The sequence below is a fragment of the Fragaria vesca genome, linkage group LG2 (genome assembly GCF_000184155.1).
Source record: "Fragaria vesca subsp. vesca linkage group LG2, FraVesHawaii_1.0, whole genome shotgun sequence".
In the NCBI taxonomy this organism is placed as follows: Eukaryota; Viridiplantae; Streptophyta; class Magnoliopsida; order Rosales; family Rosaceae; genus Fragaria; species Fragaria vesca.
Genome location: NC_020492.1, coordinates 24,676,163 through 24,684,287, shown reverse-complemented (window position 1 = coordinate 24,684,287; position 8,125 = coordinate 24,676,163). Strand labels below are relative to the sequence as shown.

Sequence of the window (8,125 nt, the reverse complement as noted above, 5' to 3'; positions counted from 1 at the left end):
CTCATCATACACGTTGTTGATTTACTAAAAGACTAAACTATTACACTGATGTGAAAAAATAGCAAGGGACAATAAGTTGTTACATATTACAAATTTTTTTGAGGGATTTTCATATACACCTAATTTTGAAGAGTGGTTTTAAATAAAACCCACATAATATTCCTTTCTGATAGACATCTAAAATATATCAATTATGATACATATTATGTTCTATTTTTTCTAAATTTTACACAATTGCCACCATTCAACTATAACATATACACATAATAAATAAGCTTAATTGATGTTTTCTTAAATACTTTAATTATGAGTTTTTCTTTTAACACTGACATTTTTCAATCAATTTGCAAGAATCATGCGGTTTTCTTTATTTTTATAGAAAAAATCTAGGTGAAATGAATACATTCTATGATCTATACATAAAGTAAAATATAATATAAATAAGATATCTGATTGTTAGAGTAAAAGGAAAAATTTTATAGTGTTACCGTATGCCCTATACCCTAAACCTATACCCTAGCCCTATACTCTAAACCCTATACCTTAACCCTACACCTTAACCCTATACCCTAAACCCAATTTTGGGTTTCTTCTTTTTAGGTATATTATCATATCATGTCCTACTTAATAGGTACATTAGAAATGTAAATGTTCTCTCGATCAGGATGAGAAATGATATAATAATATACCTAAAAAGAAGAAAATTAATCAAAGAACAAGAACGTGTACTTTACAATTAGACATTTTTTGACTATGTAAAGAGACACCAATGTGAGCTTAGGAATGAAAAGAATCATTCTATTACAAATGACATACTTCTATATATAACATATATATATATATACACTCAAGTTAGTAATAACAAGGTAAAAAAATTAAAGAATGCAATTGATTACGATAAAATTAAATCCAACTAAATTTTAGCTTAATATTTGAGTTTCAAATTGATGCTAAAATTGAGAAAGATACCAAATTTAACTTTATATCGTTTGAAGGGAAAATCAGAGAAACTAAAAAATGAAAAAAAACTATTAATTATAGACATATGCTCTGTGTAGTAAGTTTGCTTATGTGGAGTGGGTGTAAAATGAAAGAAAAATATGTATGAGTTTATCTTAAAAGAGGTATAGTATTTTTGGTTTTTATCTAATTTTCTCAATTTTTTCCTTCTTTATTTATCTTTTTGTTTTGGATGAACACGTATTTTATAAACACTAACCCATAATTTATCATATCATATTTGGTCGTTCTATGGAATCTGAAGACGCTAGCACTCAACCTAAAGATGAGATGAACTATTTTTATTTCTTCTTTTCTCATCTCTTTTTTTCTTTGTCGAAGTTTTGTCTATCCTTTCACTTATTATTTCCCATGTCAATTTTGTATGTAAATTTCTATGTCTAGTCGCGCACTTATATCCGATTTGTTTTTTTTTTCATCGGCGTCGGATCTTTTATCAAGTAATGGTCATTTGATATTGTGTATATTGCAAATGAGTGAATAAAATAAATTTAAAATTTTAAAAAAATATATATGTGGGGTGAGAAAAGAATGTAGGGTGAACAAAGCAAATCTGAAATTGAAAAAATATATGTAGGGGTGAGAAGAGAATGTAGGGTGAACAAAGTAGAATTGAAAAAAAATTATTTTAGGTATTGTAAGTGGGCGAACAAAATTTGGTGTGACGATGGTGGACTCAGAATTTCAAATTTGACGGTGGCGATGTGGCTTCGTGGGTGGATGGTTGTAGCGACACGGTTCAACTCTAATTTGGATAGACAAATCAGAGAGATTTCGGGGTGGTGGCAGCAATTATATATGGTGGCTGGTAGCAGGTCGACGACTGGAGTGTGAAGATGGTGGTGATATGGTTTAGACTTACCGTTTTGCTTTGGATTGGGCTTTGCTCGAGTCTATTGGAATTCATATGGGCTAGGGCTCACATTTGTTGGGTTGTGTCCCTCTCAAACTCTTCGGAGATTTAGGGGTTTTTTCACCCAATTTTAGTGGATCGATCTAGCTACAGGCTTTCTTGCATGCTTGCCTACCATAGGAGTTAAGCTCTACTCCTCTAATTCCTTAGTATATCTTAGTTACATTCTAATTGCGGTCTCTAGGCGACTTGATTTACTTTTCAAAGAGGGATAGGGTATTAGTTCTTAGCTTCTATTGATCAGGCTATTTCGAGCACATATGATTGTAACACGGGTACATGTCAATTGGTTTTGTTCGCTTGAGTTGGAATATTTTTGGTGTAGTCGCTAGTGGATGTACGTGCCTTCTGGTCATGGATAAGTAATGAAATTATCTATTTCTATTCAAAAATAAATAAATAATAATCATAATTAAAAATATATGATTACAATATAGTTGTTCAACTTCCAACTTCATAACTTGAAGTTCTGTAGCATATTGCTTAGCCATCTTTTAGGGGTTTTGGGCCTCTCTTGTGCCTCAACCGCCTATTTCCTACCAGCCTGTATCTCCATTGCCTCGCTAGTCGGTTTTTTAAGCCTTCTCTTTTAAAAGCTACCATTTTGATACACACACTTGATTTTCGCTACCGATATGAGGCCGGAGGCCATATTTCGTCATGTTGTCATCTATTTGGTCACATGTTGCACACATAGCCCTCGAAAAAAGGGCATAAAGGACATTTCACCTAAATGTAATCAGAATTGAGTGAAAACTTGAATTCCCTCCCACTTGAACCACCATTTTTTTTATCTCAAAACCTAATCGTAGTGGGTATCCAAACGCTCTCGAAATCATCATTCTTACTTTTTTCATACGATTCGAAAGAGTGAAAAGCTATAGATTCACTGACCAGATTGGATTCGTAACAGGGTCAATCCTAGTCATTGTTGGGAATTTGGACTGTACAGAGATGTTTTGATTTCGAAAACATTAACACGCCACAACATTACCTAATTTTAATTGGTGTTCCATGTACTTCGATTGATCAGATAAGTACGCCGAAACATGGCTCTCTGCCTCTCTCTACTAAACCCTAGCTGTGATGGCTTGGGTTTATGTCTTGCACGACTCCTACACCAAACATATTGATTGTGTCTACCTCTCGTTGCCTCTTTATGGCAATCCAATGCCGACTTTGAATTCGACGAATGTTCTTCTATTAGTATCTCCATTGAGATATCTCATGTTGAATTCAAATAGACACAAAGATTACAACGGTTGGCTTCTCAAGTTGGACAAATGGGGTCATCGTAGACGGCCTCTCGAACTGGCTAACAAAAGAAGATCCAGATGGTATTCGGCCTTGCAGGAAGCGACTTATGAATATTGCTAGGATCTACCAAGGACGATAAGATCCATTCATGATCAAGGCTTGAGTGCCTTGAAAATGGAGGAAAATAAATAATGACTTAATTGATAATATAGTATATAAAGATAGGCATATATGAATAATTAATCATTTTAGATGATTTTTTAAATCAAATTTTTTGAAAATTTCAAAGCCTTTATTTTATCATTTTATACTTTCACTCTCTCCTTCCCACTTCATGTTCTTCTTCCCCCTCTTCCCTGTTCTCTCTCTCCCACATAGAGACCTTTGACTTCTTCTTCTTCAGAACTCAGTCACCCTCAACTACTTCTTCTTTTCCCTCACCATCACCCAGCCCTCACTTTCTTCCTTTCCACCAGATCCACCCTCCCTCTCTGAATTGCCCGTACCCGAACCCGAACCCTCCGTCCAACTCCTTCAACTCAACTCCGCCGCCTCCTAGAGTCGAACCTGCCACCAAATCGTTCTCTACTCCCTCAACGTTGTCGACGAGCGAGGTAATGTACGGATCCGTGTTTATCTTCATATTGAATCTATGTATTTATTGTAAATTTATATGGGTGTATGTGAGTTTGTTGTGGTTCAGGCTCGGTTTCAGATTCACGATATGGTGGTACGTGGCGGCGTAGGATCGGAGGGAGAAGACTGGGACAGAATCCAGATTAGAATTGTGAGAGGGGTGAATGAAATTGTGAGGAGATGTGAATGAAATCAGGGAGTTGTGGAGGGAATTGTGAATGTAATTATGGGTTTATTTTGTGATGGACGGGCGCCGGCAGTGACGGTGGTGGGTTTTGTGGGTAGAGGTCAGTGGCGGCAGCGCATGGTGGTGTTTGGTGTGGGAATAAAAGAACAGAAAAAGAAAAAATAAACTAAAAGAAAATAAAAATGAAACTAAAATGTTTTAATTAATTTAATTTCATAAATGAAATGAAATTATTAATTAATTTTAAATTATTCTAAACAAATATTAATTATTTTAAATATTTTAACCTTCGTCGCCTAAGAACTTAGGAGACGAAAAAGGTTCCGTCGCTGAAGAACTAAGGAGACGAAACTTATTTCGTCGGCTAAGGGCTTCTTAGGCCTAAGACAGAATATCATTGTCCATCGTCTAATTACCTACCTGACGACACTTTGCCAATGGAACTTAGCCGACGGAGGTTTTGTTGCCTAAGATCTTAGGAGACGAATTTTCCTTCTTAAGCTACAAAATCGTTCCGTCTCTTAAGTGTCTTTTTCCAATAGTGTCTTATCATCGAGGTAGACAATTGGTTTTAGACGCTAATGACGGTCTTTGCCCATGTCGGTGTCTGATAGGTGTGGTTGCGAGTTTGATTGTCAATGGACTTGGAGGATGGGTTTTTAGAGGGTTGTTCTCAGCCTTTCTCATTACAAGGAGACGATTGCTTTGAGCGGCCATGGAGTGGGAATGGATCGGGCGAATTCTTGTTGGGTTGAGTTGGTGGTGTGAGACGTTCGGAGGGTTAGACGGGATGAAGGACGATAAGGAACTGATTCGACCCGAATGTTTCCTATTTCGGCTCTTTTCTAGTGTATCGGGGATGGCCTTTTGGCGATACGATGAGAGAAGCTAAGGAATGTGTGTCAAGGTCTGATTCGGTGATGCAAAGGTGGCCATGGTGGTGGGTGGTGTTGCAGCAACAGTTCTTGGGTCAGGTGAGGAAGGGCAATACTCGAATATGTCCTTTGGTATGATATTCGTTGGTGGGCTTGGGCTCTTTTTTGGCCCAGGTTTAGGGTTTTGTATTTTGTATTTTGTTTTTTTATTTTTTTTATTTTTTATTTTATAGTCTTTTTGGTTTGTGTTGGTTGGGTTTAGTTGTTCCTCCTCTTTGTTTGAGGGTTTGGTGCCGTTAGTTGAGTGGGTGTGTCATGTTGGTGTCATTTTCAATGATTCTTTGTTTAACGTTAATATTTTCTCGTTGTTGATGTAATGGGGAGCTCTACATATATACTAATGGTTTTGGACTTTGGTATAGGAAGGTCAAATTTTCACATCCTAAATTACAATCTACACACCTTATCCCATATTTAATTGATGAAATGTCAAAATTAAGTACCATTGTCTTTTAAATGATGGTGGTGTACTACATTAGAAGATCTATAGATTCTTTTTTGACATTTCATCAATTAAAAGTGGGTCAGGGTGTGTGAATTGTAATTTAGGGTGTGTAAATTTCACTAGACTATGTTGATTACAATTGAACCCTATAAGTTCATGTGGTTGGATATATTATTAATTGTATGAGTAGACCTTTTTTTAAAGAAAAAAAATTCAAAGTCAACTTGTCACGCCCCCAAACCGAGACCAATATTATATGACAATATGATGCCCGAATTTGCGGCGTGAGTTAAAAAAAATAAAATTTTCTTGAATAATTTATTAGAAGAAGAAATATATATGCCTGAATAATACTTTAATTAGAAAGCGAAAACATTAATATCTTACAATACCAAATATTTTACAATACGAGAGTTTTAGCAAGAGTATATAAGATATTACATTTATTCTCAAAATAGCAATAGAAAACGTTCTTTTATTTAGTAGGTTCATCCCATTCCCCAAGCATCTATTCATTACCTGAAAACAAGAAGGTGTAGCATCATGAGTAACACAGACTTAGTAAGTACAACTTACATTCTTATAATAATGTGTCTTATAAGAAACCAGAAATAAACACAACTAATTAAAAATATACCAAGAATCAATTTTTTTATTTGTTCATACCGATTTTTATTTATGCGCGCGCGCACACACACACACATACAAGAGTGAATAAATTCATCCATGTGAATGTTTAGGAAACTGGTAATAAATCACAAAGATCATGCGCTAGGTCCACTATACTAAAGCACGGATAAGTCGCAGCATATCGAGGACAATACCAGAGTATATATAAAGGTCGACACTTTCTTCCTATGAGTATAATAGTGCATTATCTGTAGGGACTAAGGCCCAGGCTAACTCCACAAATCACAAAACACTTTTATCAGTAATTCACTTAAGCACATGGTAGTACTAATCACCCGGCTTCACATCTCCAAATATAATTACATCAACAAAATATAGCAAACTTTAGTAAGTAAGACAATTACTTCAAGACCAACAAAGTATATAACCATACATGAATATACTTAAAAAATTGTCAATAACTCAAGGTATGCACAAGATAAGCAATTTAATAAACTTGAAATTAAATGTGCAATAAAGTAAATGTATTTTAAATTAAATAAACAGAAAATATTACTTAGTAGTCAAAGAATTAGTAGTCACATTTTCCCATAATGAGGGAAATCCTTGTCTAAAGAACCGTCAACTTGTCATTTTCATATGTTATTCAATTTATGTCCAAATTAGGCAAGTGAGGAGTCCATGTCGAAGAATTTTTCGTAAGGAATCCAATGAGTTAAGTCATATAAATCTAGTTCGAAGTCAAAGAGTCCAGAAATGGTGAAAAATAGTAGCAGTGCAGAAAGCTGATATCCTTTATATTACCTTTGGGGTACTTTTGGTACCTGGTATTACCTAAGCCAGTGTTAAATAAGGAGTGAATCAAGGCTAATCCCATGTTTGGTCTCTCTCGGTACTTAATATTAATGGGCTTAACTTGGACCTGTTTTCTGATTTCACCTCCTTAGCCAATGTTTGCGTGGGTACTCCGAAAAGGGAACCTTAGCTAAGACCTCACTAATCTCTCTATTGCATCGCCTCCTCCACAACTCCTCTTTGTTCCACTCCCTCTCCGTCCTTCGGTTCCTCTCTGCTTCCTCCTCCTCTAGTACTCGTACTTGGACCCATCAAAGCGACACCCAGTGAAGACGGCGGCCTCCTCGAAGGCGCCGGCGAGGGGCAAAATGGGAATGGGAGCGTCTTGGTCAAGGACTCGGACAAGCGAATCGTTCGTGTTGAGCTCCACAAGGAGGCCACTGATGCCTACATGGCCTATGCTATGTCTGTGCTGTTCGGCTGTGCCCTGCTGGACATTCGCGACGGTCTTAAGCCCGTCCACTGTCGTATTTTGTAAGCCGCTGTTTAGAAAAGCTTTGAATTCCTCATTAGGCTGCTTCCTGACTTTTGTGGTTTAATTTTCGGAAACTAAACAGGTATGCAACGTATGAATTGAGGCTTTCGTCGCGAAAACCATTTGTGAAATGTGCTAGAGTTGTGGGGGAGGTTCTAGGAAAATTCCATCCTCATGGTGACACTGCTGTGTATGATTCCTTGGTGCGAATGGCTCAGGTAAACATACCATTTTCTGTTCATTATCAATTCAACAATTCAGGTTATTCGAGACTAGTGTAATAGTATAACACTGCTCTGCTCTAGCTTGTTCTAATATTCCATTCTATTGAAATATACACCAATTGATGGAACACTTGATATTATTTACCATCAACCATTCATGGATGAGCGTTTGCTTGCAATTTTTATTGAAATTCTGTTCAATCTAATATACAGCTTACCAAGCACATTTCTTAGGATTTCTCAGCTTCTAGAGTCATTTCTTGGGAAGAATAAGTTTTCTGATATATCAGTTTTTATTATTTATGTGTTTCGGATCTTTGGGTGTGAAGAGATAGATTTGGACTTTGGGGTTTGAGGCCACAAGTCCTGTTAGAAAAAGTATTCCATTTGCAAATTGGCATGTTCTTCTCTATCTTCTCGGGTCTTCAACTCAGCTTCTATGTTCTTTTGGAGATTTTGCATATTTCTTTCACAGGTTTCTGCATATTTCTTTTGGATTCTGCATATTTCTTTCACTTGTTTCTATTAGTTGTTAAAAATGCATATTC

At 36.2% G+C, this 8,125-nt stretch overlaps 1 pseudogene; it reads left to right on the top strand.

The window, feature by feature from the left end:
* The window catches only part of LOC101307668, a 13,678-nt pseudogene extending 5,867 nt beyond the window's left edge, over positions 1-7,811 (top strand).
* Positions 7,812-8,125: the final 314 nt, after the last annotated feature.